Source organism: Cnephaeus nilssonii (genome assembly GCF_951640355.1).
Source record: "Cnephaeus nilssonii genome assembly, chromosome: 9".
NCBI classification, from domain to species: Eukaryota; Metazoa; Chordata; class Mammalia; order Chiroptera; family Vespertilionidae; genus Cnephaeus; species Cnephaeus nilssonii.
The window spans coordinates 61,719,607-61,736,553 of record NC_137080.1 but is presented as its reverse complement, the minus strand read 5'-3'; the positions used below and the strand labels follow the sequence as shown (position 1 = coordinate 61,736,553).

General features: G+C 43.2%; 1 protein-coding gene across 8 annotated transcripts in view; it reads left to right on the top strand.

Moving 5' to 3' along the window:
* Nucleotides 1–4,893: 4,893 nt before the first annotated feature.
* MYO6 (myosin VI) overlaps nucleotides 4,894–16,947 on the top strand; it is a 151,448-nt gene continuing 139,394 nt past the window's right edge. For 3 of the 8 annotated variants that reach the window (XM_079780286.1, XM_079780289.1, XM_079780290.1), the window contains exon 1: nucleotides 4,897–5,172. The gene's annotated coding sequence lies outside the window, so the exon portion shown is untranslated. Of the gene's footprint in view, nucleotides 5,309–16,947 lie in introns of all 8 variants that reach the window. The other 5 variants (XM_079780288.1, XM_079780287.1, XM_079780283.1 and 2 more) reach the window with 4 other exon arrangements.

The window sequence follows — 16,947 nt, the reverse complement described above, 5'->3', positions numbered from 1 at the left end:
AAATATGAAATAATATTTAAGTGCAGATTTGGATGCAAATATGATACAGTTATAGCCACCATGCTTAACAACAGTTATAGCCACCATGCAGTTTTCCAAAATTGTCAATTCTCTTACTGTTTGTTCACCATCTGTCCCATTTATTCTATAATCTATAATAATAAAAGCATAATATGCTAATTAGACTGGACATCCTTCCAGACGTTCTTCCTTCCGGACAAAGCCGCAGCGGGCGGGGGCCCAGGTAGAGGCGGCAGAAGCCCCCAGCTGCGGCGGCAGCGGGCGGGGGCTGCGGCAGAGGGGTGGGCAGGGGCCATGGCAGAGGCCTCCCCGGCCATGGTGGCAGTGGCAGGCGGGGGCCAGGGCCAAGGCCCTTGCATGAATTTCATGCATCGGGCCTCTAGTCCTATATAATAAAAGCCTAATATGCTGTGTCTGGTTGTCTGGTCAGATGTTCACTGACCACCAGGGGGCAGACGCTCTGATTGGTAGGTTAGCTTGCTACTGGGGTCTGGCAGATCGGGACTGAGTGAGATGGGCTGGACATACCCTGGAACCCTCCTGCAGTCCCTTCCCAGCTGGCCAACTTCCCGCGTCCCTCTCCGGCCCCAATTGTGGACCGGTGGGGTCCCTTGGCCTGGCCTGCGCCCTCTTGCAATCTGGGACCTCTTGGTGGATGTCGGAGAGCTGGTTATGGCCCAAGGGCAGAATGACTGGTTGTTGTGACAGGCGCTGACCACCAGGGGGTAGATGCTCAATGCAGGAGCTGCCCCCGGTGGTCAGTGCGCTCCTACAGGGTGAGCGCTGCTTAGTCAGAAGCCGGGCTCACGGCTGGCAAGTGCAGCAGCAGCCGGACATCCCCCAAGGGCTCCCGTACTGTGAGAGGGTGCAGGCCGGGCTGAGGGACACACACACCGCACCCCCCCCCCCGCCCCAGTGCATTAATTTTGTGCACTGGGCCTCTAGTAATAATAATAATAATAATAATAATAATAATAGGTACTGTTTAATGAGTGCCTGCCATGTGAATGCCATCATGCTTGGCACTTGGGACAAAAAGATAAACAAGTCCCCTACTCTGGCCTCAAGGAGCTGATAGTCCAGTTGGGTGGTACTTACAAGCAAACTAAAGCAGCAATAATGAAATAAGTGTTGGAAGAGATATGTGCAATAGGTGCTGAGCGGAAGATGGAAAAGAGCACCAAACTGTACCTAAGTTTTGGAAAAAGGGAGTTTGGGGAAACTTCTTGGAAGGGAAGGCTTAGTTCTGAAGGATTAATTGGATTTAACATGGCAATACTCCAATGTAGTAATAATAATAATAATAATAATAATAAGCACTTCAGAATGGTTTGAATGTAAAGTACAAGAAATGGAGAAGGGCAGTGGGTGAAAGTGAGGGTGGAGTGAGCAAGGCTAAGGAAGTGGTTAAAAATGTGAATTTCAAAGATAGGCAGGTAACATTGTGTGAAGAAGCTTGGTTAGGACAGTTTTATGGGGTTTAGGACAGTGACAGAGCAGGAACAATCAAAAGACATTCACATTTAATTGCATTTTAAAATATATATTTTCATTGTTGACAGTATTACAGATGTCCCCCATTTCCTCCCTTTACCCTTCTCCACCCTGCCCCTACTCATCCTCCCCTCAGGCCTTCACCACCCTATTGTCTGTGTCCATGAGCTATGCATATCTCTATATATAAAAGGCTAAGAGACAGTCCGACTGACCCGTAGATATGATGCACAATGAACACCAGGGGGCAGATGCTCTGGCTGGTAGCTAAGACTTGCACTCACCACCAGGGGGCAGACACTCAGCGCAGGAGCTGCCGAGCTGTGGTGACTTGGCAGCGGCAGTTCTTGGTGATGAACCCCAGAACCAGAGAGGAGGGAGCCCGATTGCAGGGTGCGTCACCCGAGAACTGCCCTCTTGCAATCTGGGACCCCTTGGGGGATGTCAGAGAGCCAGTTTCAGCCCTATCCCTGCAAGTCAGGCCGAGGGACCCCACCTGCCAGAGGGACCCCACTCACTCTGCAGACACCCTTCAAGTTGCGGTGCCGCCTCAGGTGCAGCCGGCGGGGAGGGACTGCGGGAAGTTGGCTCCAGGGCGTGTCCGGTCCTTCTCACCCAGTCCTGCCCCACTGGCCACCTTCTAATTAATTTCATTTCAATGTGCACATATCCGTGCACCGGGGCACTAGTAAGTCTATAACTTCTTTGGTTTATCTCTTCTCCCTCCCCCCCCACCCTCCTCCCCCCCTCCCCCGCACACACACCAAGATATGTCAGTCTGTTCTATGCCTTGGGTCTTATTTTGTTGGTCAATTCATTTTGTTCATTAGATTCCACAAATCCACAAATGTAATATTTGTCTTTCTCTGATTGGCTTATTTCACTTAGCATAATAGTCTCCAGATCCATCCATGCTGTCTCAAAGGGTAAGAGATCCTTCTTTTTTACTGCTGCATAGTATTCCATTGTGTAAGTGCACCACAGCTTTTTTATCCATTCACCTACTGAGGAGCACTTGCGCTGTTTCCAAATCTTAGCTGTCCTATATAATAAAAGCCTAATATGCAATGATGCACACTGACCACCAGGGGGCAAATGCTCAATGCAGGAGCTGTCCCCTGGTGGTCAGTGTGCTCCAGAAGCTGGGCTCACTAAGGAGCAGCGAGCAGGCGGGGGTTGAGGAGCTAGGGGTCCTGGACTGTGAGAGGGATGTCCACCTGTTGGCTGGTGGACATCCCCCAAGGGGTCCCAGACTGTGCAGGCCAGGCTGAGGGAACCCTCCCCAAGAGCACAAAATTCTAGTTGTAAATATTGTTGCTACAAACATAGGGGTGCATATATTCTTTCTGATTGGTGTTTCAGGGTTTAGGATATATCCCCAGAAGTGGTATCGCTGGGTCAAACAGCAGTTCCAGTTTTAATTTTTTGAGGAAACTCCATACAGTAGGTCCTCGGGTTACGTCGGAGATCCGTTCCTATGGCACGATGTAACACGGTTTTCGCCGTAAGTTGGAACCCACCTACATAAGCACCTACGTCACTCACATGGAGCACACACACAGCAGTACTGAAGTGAAACAGTAAAAAAAATTTAAAAGGAAGATAACAGTGCCTGACCTTTACTTGTGGTAAATAAATAATAAAAAACATAAAGCACATATGTACATAGGTCGAAATGAAGGAACTTTTTTATAAATAAATGGGAGATGGCGACGTAACCATGAAACGATGTACGTCGAGTCCGACGTAACCCGAGGCCTGCCTGTACTGTTTTCCACAGAGCTGCACCATCTGCACTCCCACCAGCAGTGAACTGGTGTTCCCTTTTCTCCACTTGTTTTTCGTTGTATTTTAACAAGAGATCCCTACTCGGCTAGCCAAACAGAAACAGTTGGAGGATCATGTAAGACGCCTTAAGGAGTTTGGACTTTGTACTCAGGGTAGCGGAGTGCCACTATAGGAGTTTAAAAAGCGGAGTAATCAGACTTTTATTTTATAAAACATAAACCTGGTGGCATTGTAGAGACTGGATTAGAAGTGGACAAGATTGCAGCCTGGAAAACTTAGATCTGGTTAGGTGGCTAAAACAGTACGCAAGACCGAAAACGATGGCTTGAAACTAGACACTAAAGAGGGACTGGAAACACACGGGAGATACGGAACTAGAAGCAGAAGGACTCAGTAGGGGATTGGAAGTGGTGGACAAAGGAAAGAGAAAAAAAATCACACGTCATCACAATAAACTGAGCAGGCTTCTATCCATCTGTCAAAGCCTTTTAATCTGACATCCAAAATGAAGGCAAAGCCATAGACTGAAGCTCTCCTCTCCTCCTGTTCTCCACCCCCAACCTTCGTTTTAAAATCTAGTTTTATATACTTAAGATTCACCTCCTGGCAATCTGGAACTAAACTTCTGAGATTGCTGTAAATTATTTCCTTTCTTGGTTTCTCTTCCTCTTTCTTACTTCCCTATTTGGTCAATGTTTTAGTTGTCTCCTAAAATATCTCATCATACCTTTTCCACCAGAAGAAGTGCAAGATCTGACTATCTGAAACTTGCCTCTTATCAGAATCTTGTGGATTCCCTGACGTTTTCTAGTTGCTACTCGGACATGTTGCAGGAAAAAAAAAAAGTGTAATTCTCATATGTAGGTATCTTTTGCTTTTTCCCCTCCCAGCGGAGACATTCAGCATTCTAGTAAATGACCATTTTATTTTCTTAAAAGACGCTTCTTTTCGTCGTGAAGGCAATGTAGGTTTTCATAGCACCCAATGTGCACAGCTAATTCATATTTAATTTTCAAATGTGACTCATTGGCATGTCATTTGCAGAAGCAATAACATTTAAACGACAGAGAAGATCGCCGCTTTAATAAGTAAATGGGAGGGGGGGGGGGCGGCGGAGGCCCAGGAAATACAACATTTCCACCTCGGACCCCCTGCGCCCCAAAAGCAGAATCCGAAGTTAGTTGCGCCGGAAGGGACTCCCTTCCCAGGGCAGCCCAGCCCCAGCCCCTTGGACGGACTGCAGCGGAGGGCGCCCCGGTTCTTCCCTCCGCGACAGCACCCCCTCGCTGCGGCCCGCGCCTCTGGGGGTCCTCGCCCCTCGATGGCCAGCGCCCTCCCTCCCGGCCGATCCCGCACCGTCTCCGTCCCCATCCGGAAACCCAACAGCCGCGAAGGCCCTTTCGCGGGGGCGGAACCGGGACGCAGCGAGGCCCGCGGCGGCCCCTCCCCGCGCCGCAGCGCCCACCCCGCGCCCGAGGCGGTGGCCGCGGAGCCCGGCGAGCGGAGGGGCGGGGCGGGGCGGCCCCGGGCGCCGAGCGCCCCCTCCCGGAACGCCGCCCCGCGCCCCCGCGAGCCCGGCCGGCCGGCCCGCCCCGGCCCGCGGCGCCCCCGCCCCCTCGGGCGCTCCGTAGCCGTGACGTGCGCGCGGCGGGGCCGGGGACTCGGTGGGGCGCCGGCTGGCGGGCGGAGACGGACCCGGGATCTGTCCGAGCAGGAAGCGAGGAGCCGCCTGGCCGCCGCCTCCGCCCCGTCCTGCGCTCGGCCGCGTCCCCGGCCTCGGCGCTCCCCTCGCCGCCTCTCCGCCCGCCCTCCGGCCTCCGCGGCCGCACGCAGCCCCGCCGGCGCGCACCTGCCTTCGTGTCCGCACAGGTGAGTGTCCCGGAGCCCGAGCCGCGGGGCGGCCGCCCGGCCCCTCGCTGCCCCCTCCCCCCCGCCCGGCTCCGAGGCCTCCCGCAGGCCGCCCAGGTGGCCCGCGGCTCGGCTCGCCTCCCGAGGACCCGAACAGGTGAGGCAGGTGGTGGGTGGGCCCCGCGGCGGCGGCGGCTCGCGGGAGCGCTCGGCTGGCTCTCCCTCCCCGCGGACACGGAGAGCCCCCTCCCGGCTTGTCGTCACCCAGACGCCCTCGGGCATCGTCCCTGGCTCCCAGGGAGACGCGGGTCGACCCACTCAGGTGTCTGCCCGGCACTCGGACCCTCCGGGGTAGTCTTCTCTCTCGTCAACAAGCCGGAAAGCCAGTGCGGGAGTGAGGTCGTTGGTCCCGGGGTGTGAGGACCAGCTGACTAATCGTTCAATCATGTGGGAGCTCCGGCCGGGACGGTCCCCGTCTGCACTTTCAGTCCGGAGGAGGGCCCGGCCTTTGAGTATGTTAATGTGTATGTTACCCAACCCTAGCGTTCTGTGTTTGTGAATGGACAGAACGCCGTAAAAGCCAGGGAAAGGCTCAGTGCTGGGATGCTGACAGAGGAAGGGATGTTTCTGTCCGGAACACCGGCGTCAGGGGTCTGCGCTGAGCGGCAGAGACACGGTCCGTTTCACCCGGCCTGGAGGCCGTGGTGGAGCAGCGCTGCCGCGAGAGCCGCCGGGTGCGGGCGAGGCTGCGGGACACGCTCAGTTCAGGTTCCGCTGGCTGCGACGCTCCGGCGGTGCAGATGCAGTCTGTCTAAATGCAGCCAGGGTTTGAGCGTTTAAAAAAACGCACGTTCTTGAGATGTAGCTGAGACTCTTCACACCATAAAATGTGCATCTTGACCTTGGGCCGGTGATGGTCATGGTACAAAGGTTGGCAGCCAAATGGCCTTTCTGTACAAATTAACTAAACTTCGTAGATGTCTTGGGACTTACATGCACAGTGGTAAACAGAAGTCATTTTAGTCTTATGCAGATTTGCCCGTTGCGTTTGTATGATCTATGTGGTTTTCAAATTGGAAATGGTTTAGTGAAAAAAAAAAAATTGCCTTGGTGTCTTTTATCGTTCACTTTAGAAACACCACAAATTGAGCTGTAGCCAGAGCGTGGAACAATGCAACTGTTCAAAATAACTCATTGACTTTTAAATATCCAGCTCATTTGGAGTATTTTCAGTTGCGCGGGAATTACATGCACAGTGGTAAACAGAAGTCATTTTAGTCTTATGCAGATTTGCCCGTTGCGTTTGTATGATCTATGTGACATGCCATGTATTGTCCTCCCGGCTTTTTAAGTTACATTTTTGTTTGCAAAAACTAATTTTAAAAGGGAGTTCCAAAAGTGATGAATGACTTTAAGAAGAGATAATCATGATTAAAAACTCTCTTTATGTGATATATACAACTATATATATAACGAATACATTTTTCATGAGTGTGTACAAATACAAGTAAGAAAAATGTAATAAGATATTGCAACATTTAATGTAAGTTAATAGGTATTAAAAACAAGATCATAAATCATAACCCATGGGGCTTATCTGAGATGGATTTTTTCATCTGTTTATGTTTATGTGATCAAGTTTTAAAATAACAGTGGCCAGGAAATCTGAGAGAGGCTGAAGGCTCTTTTCTCATCCTGTTGTGACTTTGCCTGGAGACTGTGGTGTATCATGTAGCCCATTGTTTAGACAACTGGGCTGTCTCGGGGTTCTAAAATACAACTTTCTTCAGAAAGTTTTAGGACTTTTGACCATGGAAGCACCCGAAACATTTTTGAAAAAATTTACCAATTGTCACTATATATTGATAATTGAATCTTCATTGTCGATATGAAAAGGTCAGTTTTTAAAAGATTTCCAAACCTTTGTGCATTTTTCACTTCTCTGTGTTAAAACATTTTAAGCAAAAGATTGAAAAAAGCGTTGCAACTTTAATAAGTTTCAGACAAGTTAATTGTGATCCCCCTTAATGAGATACTTCATAATTTGTGAACTGGCCCTTTCGTAGGATCAGACTGTCACCCGTTTATTAGGCATCTGCCATAATCAGAGCACTAACTGAGGGACCTGATGTACAAAAGAATTCAAGGTTGGTGGTCTTGTCCTTTTACACAGGAGGAAGTTTAGGCTTATCTCTAAATATTAAATATTTGCTCAAGGTCGTGTAGCTCCAGAAGGACAAAGGCTGGATTCACACCCAAGTCTCGAAACCCCTCTCCTTTCAGACAGACCAGGTTGCCTTGATCTCATTTGGTAGACTGTTCAAATAAACCTGCAGAACTGACACTGTTAAAGAATGTGGCTTGAGGGCTGAAGAAGGCACACAGGAGTGACGATGAGATAGGCCAGGAATGTGGTTCTGGAACTAATTTTGAATTCTGCATCTGTTTCTTAATTCTTAAGATAACAGCCTTGAACAGTAATATGATGTTGCTTTATCATTTCTGGTGTAAATTCCAGAATATTATACATATTGTGCACTTTTTATTTTGATGGGTTTATAGGAACTAGAATTAGGCTGTAACGTAACACTGGCTTTTATTGTAGCTAAAATGAATAGTATAATGTTACTGCTTAGGAGAGAACTTAAAAATTTTCCTCAAATTAGACAGATTGTTTGTTACCTGTACATGCTGTAGCTGTCTTTTAAATGTTATATAACTCTCTAATCCTGGGGGGTCGGGGTGGGGGAAGACTTGCTTTCAGATTATGATTAAATTGTCAACTGTACTATTTGGACATTTTTAAAAAAAATTTGCTTTTAATTTAGATATGGCTCGTGTTTATTTGAGAAATGTCCCTTGAACTATAATAACATAAATGAGCACACAAAGTTCATCTTTTGTAACAAAGTAGGAGTCATTTCAGTGGTAGAATGTAGTTAGATAAATGATAGGAAGAAAAATGATAAGAAGGCTGAGTTGAGTGACTACTTTTACAGGTGTTTCATAATTTGGTTTGAACTCTTAAGAATTTTGCATCTTGAGGGTACTCCACCATATCTCAATAACGCAAGGATACTCAACTGTAAATACAAAACCATCATCCAAGGGCTTAATATAAATTATTAACGGATGGTCTGTAATACACCTGTGTGTGTGTGTGTGTGTGTGTGTCTCTCTCTCTCTCTCTCTCTCTCTCTCTCCTCTCTCTCTCTCTCTCTCTCTGCAGGTGTAGATAATCAAGAACTAACTAAATTTAAATAAACCTAAATTTTATTTTTGAGGCATTGTAGAGTATTTTGAGGAACCAGACGGTTTTACATTTAAAAACAGTTATGGTTTTATTTGACAAATGTAGGGGACTGTTAATCATCTTAACATATAAGTATTAGACTATTTTTCTATTCATGGTTTTCAAAAATAAACTTTTTTTTCTTATTGATTATTATAAGAATGGCATAATGGTTTAAGAAATTACCACAAGCCCACCAAAATCTCTCCCTCTGAGTACTGTAGCGTAGGAAGTAAAACCGGAAGAACAAATCTGGCATCTTGAGAAGTTTTACTCTAGTGTTAAAGAGAGGGAAGTCCTTTTCTATGCAGTGAAACCAAAGTATTGCAGCACATTCCTTGGGTGATATTCACATAGGTTACCATTCACATCCACACTGCTTAATGTACACAAAGGAAGGTGATGTTCCTGAGAAAACCACAGGCATCTTTTAGGTGTGTAATGTCACTTGTTACTTTAGTTGAAAGTAACCTGTTGCTTAAACTTTACAAGGCCAGGGTAAAGTATTGCATGTAGCAGAATCTAAAATTTCTGTTATAGATGGATGAGCATCTTTTTCAACCAATATTTACTGATGGCCTACTGTGTTTGCAATATGACTGTAGGTGAGAACTGGATCTTCCCTGTGCTGGCAGATCTTTGGGTCCAGGAGGTAGAAAGAGTGGCAGAGACATAAAAAAAAAAAAGATGAATAGAAATATTCATTTAAAATCTGAAGATGTTTATATTAAAGATTAACATACCTTTGTATGGTGCTTTGTTGTTTTGGAAATTAGTTTATGTGTATTTGGTCCTTAAAACAACTTGATGAAATAGATGTGGTAAACTTATTCCTATACTGAAGCTGAGTAAATAGAGACAGAAATTAAGTACCTGTTCAAGGTCACCTATGTGGCTGCTGAGAAGCATAGCTGAGAATGGAACTTCTATCTGTGTATTCTGTAGTAAATCCCTCTTCCCCCGGTTCTCCATCTCTTCGATGTTAGTTATGGTTAATCACTTAGCAGTGCTTATTTCATTTCATGGCTTTAATTCAGATGGTCACTGAAATGCTCATTGTTAAATAGTTTGTTTTTAAAGTAAGGTAGAATGATGAGGGTGATGTATCATGGAACCACTTTAACATTTTGAATAGAGTAATGGAGCCAAGGTTGGTAATTAACTTTTCTAGTTGAAGAGTTTTTAAAGAAAACTCAACAATTAGTTAAAAAGAAAGAAGAAAAATGTTCTGAGGGAATTTTGAAAATAACTTACAAGTTATTGGCACATTGTTATTGATCTGATGATTATACTTGTCTTTTGTAATAATGAGCTAAGCTGTGTCTTCATTGGTACCTTTATACCTTCATTCATTTAACAAATATTTGAGTATTTACCATGGGCCAGGCATTGTTCAAAGTGCTGATGATGCAGTGATAAATTAAGACCAAGTCCCTATACCAAGTGAGTGACATTTTATTATTGTTTTGAATTAAGGTAATTATAGACTCTATACTAGTATGTAATCAACAGGGCTGACTCTAAAGTTGGGAAATAGACAATTGTCAAAGTGGTACAATTTCAGGGCTAGTATAAGACTCATTTGCTCTAAAATATTCTACTCCTGGCCTTCAGTCCACTGAGTTACACACTGTTACCAGTGTACTCCCGAAAATAAGATAAGTTCTATCTTTTATCACAGTCCCAGGACACAGAGCTGCGAGAAAATAAATCAGACCTTGTACTGACTGATACGTTGAATTTTGTAGGAGAGGTGGTTGGCAAAGTAGAATTTTAATAACAGTTATTGTTTATTGAGCTCTTGCTCAGGTCCTATGTCAAACAAGTACTTGAACTCATTAGCTCACTGTGTCATTTCAGTGCACTTAGCATTATGACCCTCATTTTCCAGATTAGGAGGCTGTAGCACAGAGATGTTAAATTTGCTCAAGCCCATAGCCGATACTTGGAGCTGGATTTTGGATCCTTTATAGTACCTGGCGTGTCGTAGGTACTCATGTGGAAAGAGTGCGGGCGTACATACAGACTTGTGCCGATGTGGTGGCACACCGTGTAGGTGGAACACCTTGGTGAGTGAGGGATGGGTGGGGAGAGTCCAGAGAGCTTGCTGGGTGAGTGGTTGGAGTTGCTGGGAGGGTGGGGACAGGGCGGGTTATTGTTTGCCTAGATGCTTGGCCCTCAGGCTTAATCCTCCTTAAATGCACAAATGCTTGGTTGTCCAGCTCCTGGTAAGAGGACAGGCAGACCTGAGGTGATCCTGGCTTTGCTACTCGTTACCTTTGGTCAGGTTACTTAGTTTCTCTGGGCTTTCGTTTTCCCATTTGTAAAATGGAGGCAACAACGCTACCTAACTGGTGTAGTTCTTGTGAGCACTGAACCAGCTGATATTACATGTAAAGCACATATCACACTGGCATTATGATTGTTACTATGGTTTTTTTATTGGACAATGTTTAATGTGGAATGTGAATTCAAAGGAAAAAAAGCAATATATTGGAAACTTTGGGTGGAATCTTGAAGTGGGCCAGTTTTAAATAGTTCTGAAATTTAGGTGTGCATCAGAAATACCTGGGGGACTACTGAAAACAGGTATCAGGGAGGTGTGGGTGGGGCCTGGGCGTTAGCATTTTAACAAACTCCTCAGTTGATTTGTTTGCTTATCAAAATTTGAGAACTATCAGTTTAAACCTTTTTTTTCATCCTGTGCTTAGAGAGGGCTTCAACAATAGCAACAACAACAAAATTACTTGGATTAATCAGGTAGATGAAAGTGAAATATCAGTTACCAGAATCTCTTCATTGATTTTTTTAAAGCTTATTTCAGCCTTATCGCATTTATCTTGAGAGAACAATGCGGTGTGAAATTACATACCTAAATTTAATTATGATGAATATTTCAGCTTATTAACCAGCTTCATGTGGAAGTAAGCTAGTTATATTTAATTTTTATATAATACACAGATAGCAGTAATATATAAATAATGTTCATATAGATCTTAAGTCCTTTTTAAACTTTTTAATTGGGTTTCTTTAGATAATGGACTGTTTTTTTAGTAACCAGACTTGGTATTGTTAGTTGCATCAGGCAAGGTCCCAGTAAGAAAAGAAATTTCATCCTTGATGGTGCAAATGAAGAGATTGTAGAGGTTAGGGAACAAACAAGGGATGGTGAAGCACCCAGGGAATAGCAACAGCAAGAAGCCCTGAATTCCCCAGAGATGAGCGAGCAGAGAGCGGCCTTTGTGGAGGAGGGCCCAGGGGAGCTGGCTTTGAGGCAGGCAGGGAGGGAGGGGACGCTCCCCGCCCTGTCCTCCCTCTGCCTTTAGGTCTGTGCCAGTGACTTCCATTTCTAGAACCCAGTTGGGGAGCCTAGGTCATGATCTATGTAGGTTCTTCCTCCCAGGCCAGGAGCAGAGCAGTGAAGGGATTTTGGGGTGCAATGGAGCAAGTGGAAAATAACTAGGACGTTGATTAGAACCTTAGGGAATTTGTAGTATTTCCTTAGTGCATTTAAAACAGTTTTTAGCATTGTGATACATCTGCAAAACTCTCGAGACTACTTGACTTATATTTATGCTTTTAGAAAATAGTATGTTCACTTTCTCATTTAATGGAACAATTATTTTAGGAACTTTGGTGATTTATATAACCAACTGAGTGAGAAACATAATTTAGGTTAACACAATGCATATTTCTTAATATATTGTTAGGCCTTAATGAGGTTTTCTGACATTTCCTTCATTGGGTAGTCTTTGTTTGGTAGAATAACTTTTTCATTAAAAAAATCTTTTAATGACTACATTTCAAAATTTCTAGCTAGAATAGTCCTTTGCCTTCTGGAATTTATACTTCTATTCACTTGGACACTTGATAGCAAAAAAACCAGAACACAGGCTTGATGTGGTAAATAGTACTTTTATGAAATGTTCTTCCTCCCCAAGTCCTTTTACAGACATTAAATTTTTGTATAAATCTGTTGGGAGTTTGTTGTTATTCAGCTGTCTTTTGCTAATGAGGATTTTACCTAGTTAATCTGAATTTTGGTTAAGAGTCTTAATCCATGCTCTTTATTTTGGACAGGTTGTTTAGGATTACTAAAGAAAAGGGTTTCTCTTTTTAAAGAGAAGATATGAAGGTTCTTAGTATCTGAGCAGTACTCCCCCCAAAGCGATTAGATTATGGCTTGTCTCTTCTTCGCTTGGGAGTCCAGGGAAAAAGAAGTACAGAATTTTACTCAGATTCAGCAGCAGCCGTCTTGGTCACAGCTTCCAGAAAGGGAAGAACCATATTGTCTGGGGTTGAGCAAATTAATCACATAACAACACCTGGCTATGAGACTTTAAATTACAAATAAAGGGTAATTCTAGATGTAAATATAATTGGGTCATTTTTTTAAAAAACAAATTCGTTTTTCATCTTGTTTTTAAAAGAGTATGGTGGGAGAAGAACAGGTTTGTAGTAAACCAGTATTTTGGGTAGTAAAATTATGCTCAGAGACTGATTTTTGTCTTTGCCAGCAGTTTATTTAGCACAGTGAATTTCATAAGCCAATAGCATACAGGATAATGTCGCTTTAAAAAAAATTGAAGTATAGTTGATATACAACAATATATTAGTTTCAGGTGTACAACATATAAGGACTCAACATTTCTGTACCTTACAAATGGATCACCACAAGTCTAGTAACAAACTGTCACCATATAGTTATAGCGATATTATTGATTATACTAGTATTCCCTATACTGTACGTTACATCTTCGTGACTTATTAGGATAATGTCTCATAGTAAGCCAGAAAGAAATAACGTACTCGGAGGCAGGGATAGATTAATTGCATTGTTGTTTCAGGCAAGGGGAGATGAAAGGAATGAAGCCCAGATTTAGATTACTCGTAGGTGTCCCTTTTTACATGAGTAGGCACTCAGGAGAGGTACTTGGCCAAGGGAGAGCTGACACCAGCTGCTCTTGTTGCTAGAGCCGTTGCTAGGGAACCATGCTCCCATGTTGATGAGCAGGATGATCTTAGCGGGCGCTGCTTCTCTGCTTTCACCACTGTCTAGGACAGTGATGGGCAACCTTTTGAGCTTGGTGTGTCAAACTTCGCCAAAAAACTGAGCATAACTCGGGTAGTGTGTTACTTTGAGGAAAAAACTAACTCCAAGACTCTAGTCGCAAATGTTTCATTCTCAGGAGCAGCAAGTGTTTCATCCTCGGCATGCGGCCGCGTGTCATCAGAAATGGCTACGCGTGTCAGTGCTGACACGCGTGTCATAGGTTCGCCATCACTGGTCTAGGAGGAATTGCCTCATGGAGGCAGGAGCTAATGCCCCAGTGATCTTCAGAGAGCTCTTTACATCAGCAAAGTGTCACCTTGCCCAGACCCAAACTCTCCAATAGTCCTCATAAATTCTCTAAATGTCCCCTTGCCATAGTTGCTTCTCTCCATGTTCTTATCCATAAGCCCCGAGTGGGGACCCTCAGCAGCTGGGCTATTGAGTGATAATCAGGGACAACAGATGAGATGATGGCATCCTGACACATTCTTCTATCCAGACAACTTCTAAAAACAGCTTTTATTTGTCTTGTCATAAACACATGGATTAAAACAACTTTATTAAAGTCATAAGCAAGTGAATTTGAAATCATATCAAACTAATACACAGCAACCAAATAGCACCTGTGCTCAGAAATCATACAGTTAGATATTTTCTCTGTAAGTGGGCCTTTTTTTTTAAGGAGAGATTTCAAACTTTCGTGGTATCTTCAAAAAAACATATTGTTCATTTTGATTTGACACTGATAGAATTAGTATCCCGCAGGAGAGAATTAAGGCTGTTGGTTTTTCCATATTATGCTCTTTGAATTCCCTGATTTGAGGATTGAGTTATTCCAGAGAGAGCTTTTCTCTGGTTCCTTGTTATTCTTTTTCTAAAATTAGATGAAATAGCTGTGTTTTGGTTTGTGGGCATGATTTGCTGTCTGTTATCCTTTTGGTGCTTTGGGGAAGAACAAAGTGTATGCATATGTATGTGTTTTGAAGAGAAATGTATTAGTTTCTCTGCTTTTCCTGTCTGTCATTGCTGACTTGAAGATGAGAAGAGTAAGATGACTGATGTAGCTATTATGCTTGTCTTTGAGGTTTCAAACAAAACTGTGGCTGTGTTGGCCATTGAGTTAATGGAGACAACAGATGAGTGTAAAGCATAAAACTAGTCATCATGTACTCAGTGGCTAATTGAGGAAGTTTATATTAGTTCGAAGGATTTTTCTATCAGGTGTGGTGGGGAGGGGAGAGGAGGAAGGGAATTGAATGAGTTTGAATATATGAACAGATTTCACAGCAGATTTTTAGAAACCAAAAAAAAAAATATTTCAGTTAGAATTTTGTATTACATAGATATATATTTTACTGATAAGTTTGCTTTTTTGAAAAGGGGGTGCAGCATAAATTAAGACTATATAAACCACTTGTTTAATTTGGTGACTCAATGGGTTACTAACAAAAATGGAGATAGCCTGATGGCTACATAATGTTAGTGTGTCAGGAAATGGGCTATTATTTATTAGAGGTGTGCTTCTGGAACTGGTCCAGAATCTCATGGACTTGGGTCCTGCTGTTTAGTGTACGACATTGACAAAGGTTAGTATTTTCAGTACATACAGACAGCTGAGTAGGTCATCGGGATTTAACAGTGAAGGGTTTATATTGCCGGTTGGGAGTTGGCAGTATGTTATAGTGATGGGTTAAATGAGTGATCCAAAATGACCCTAGACCAGTAAATTCTAATAATTCTTGAGGACCAGCAGTGTGCCACCCCTTTGAGTGTTTCATAGTAATTTTCTCATTTAATTGTAATGTTGACCCTATGAAGTAGTTCTTACCTCATTTTACAGCTGAGTACTGAGGTCTAACTAACTTGCTAAAGTGATAAGTGGTGAGGGGGAGAGCTGAGAAGTCTCCAGGTGATCTGGATCCAGAGCCTTCGTCCCATTTAGAATTTGAAGTTACCTCTTTTTTTTTTCTTTTCTTTTTTTGGTGTTCTTTTAAAGATTCAAAGCTTTGAAAACCCCTACAGGATTCATTAGTACTGTTTTTCTGTGCTTAATCAAGGATGGTAACATCGTGACACTCATGCAGCTGTTGCCTGCTTTCAAGTTTAAGGTAGAGACCTCCTCTGTGATGCCCTCTTTCATTCTCACCCTTGGATTTCTGCTCTCCACGGTGCTCCAGCTTCCCCTGCCAGTTGGTGCGAGAAGGGAGATTCCTGGCATGCAGAGTCTAAACCATTCCTTATGGTTTTTAAATCCCATAACAACTACCATTTTAATTCATAAATTTGCTTTAAATGTATTCTTGTAAAGTTTTGTGTAAATTAAATGAAGAATTAAATTATAATTTTGTCTTATCCTGGAAAACTTCATATTTATTTAAAGGACCCCAATAGTGATTTCTTTTGAAAAGAGAGGAATCTTTTGGTAAAACAAATGATTGTTTTCTAAATTACACTAATAAATATGAATCTTGCACATATTACCTTTATAGAAACATAGGTCTGGCTGTATATACATTTTATATAAATGTGCCTAAATTAAGTTTGAGTTCATATTTTGCTTGATATTACTAATAAAAAGGGAATGGATAATCGTTTTTTTTCTTAAATGCTACTTGTTGGATTGCACTAAAATGTACTTTAGTCGGCTTATCTACACTAAGAGTAATGTGTGTGTGTGTGTGTGTGTGTGTGTGTGTATACATATATATATGTACATATATATATATGTATGTATATACATATTTAATCCTCACCCGAGGATTTTTTTTCATTGATCTTTAGAGAGAATGTGGAAGGGAGAGAGGAAGTGGGGGAGAGAGAAAGAGAGAGAGAAAAACATCGATGTGAGAGAGACACATCAACTGGTTGCCTTCTGCACATGCCCAGACCAGGCTGGGAATGGAACCTGCAACCAAAGTATGTGCCCTTGACCAGGAATTGAATTGGAGACCCTTTGGTCTGAGGGCTGACGCTCTAACCACTGAGTGAAACTGGCCAGGGCTAAGAATAATTTTTTAAGTGATAGGTTGAGGGTTAATATATAGCACAACAGTAAATTGTTTGGGTCATAAAATTTATTAGGTAAATGCTAGTGTTCTATATAAATGCTTAAATCAGTGTTTGATGCTATTCTGAAATAAATTCTCTGAAAATAACACAATTTTTAGAGAGATCATTTTATTAAAAATTGTTGTAGTTGAAAGCAGACAAACTATTGTTTGGAAAACATTTCATGTATCCCTGGCTAAAATAGTTGTTTCTTGTACCTAATACTATGCTAATGAGGCCATGAACCCAGATTCATTGTAATCTATGTTCTGTCCCTAAACATTCAACGGAGACTTACTACTCTGCAACTTCCTAATTAATAGATTCAGTGGCCTCATTTAGATCATTATTATTTTCCAACCTCTTAAGCTACTGACCAACTAATTTTCCTTAAGCTCTCTCT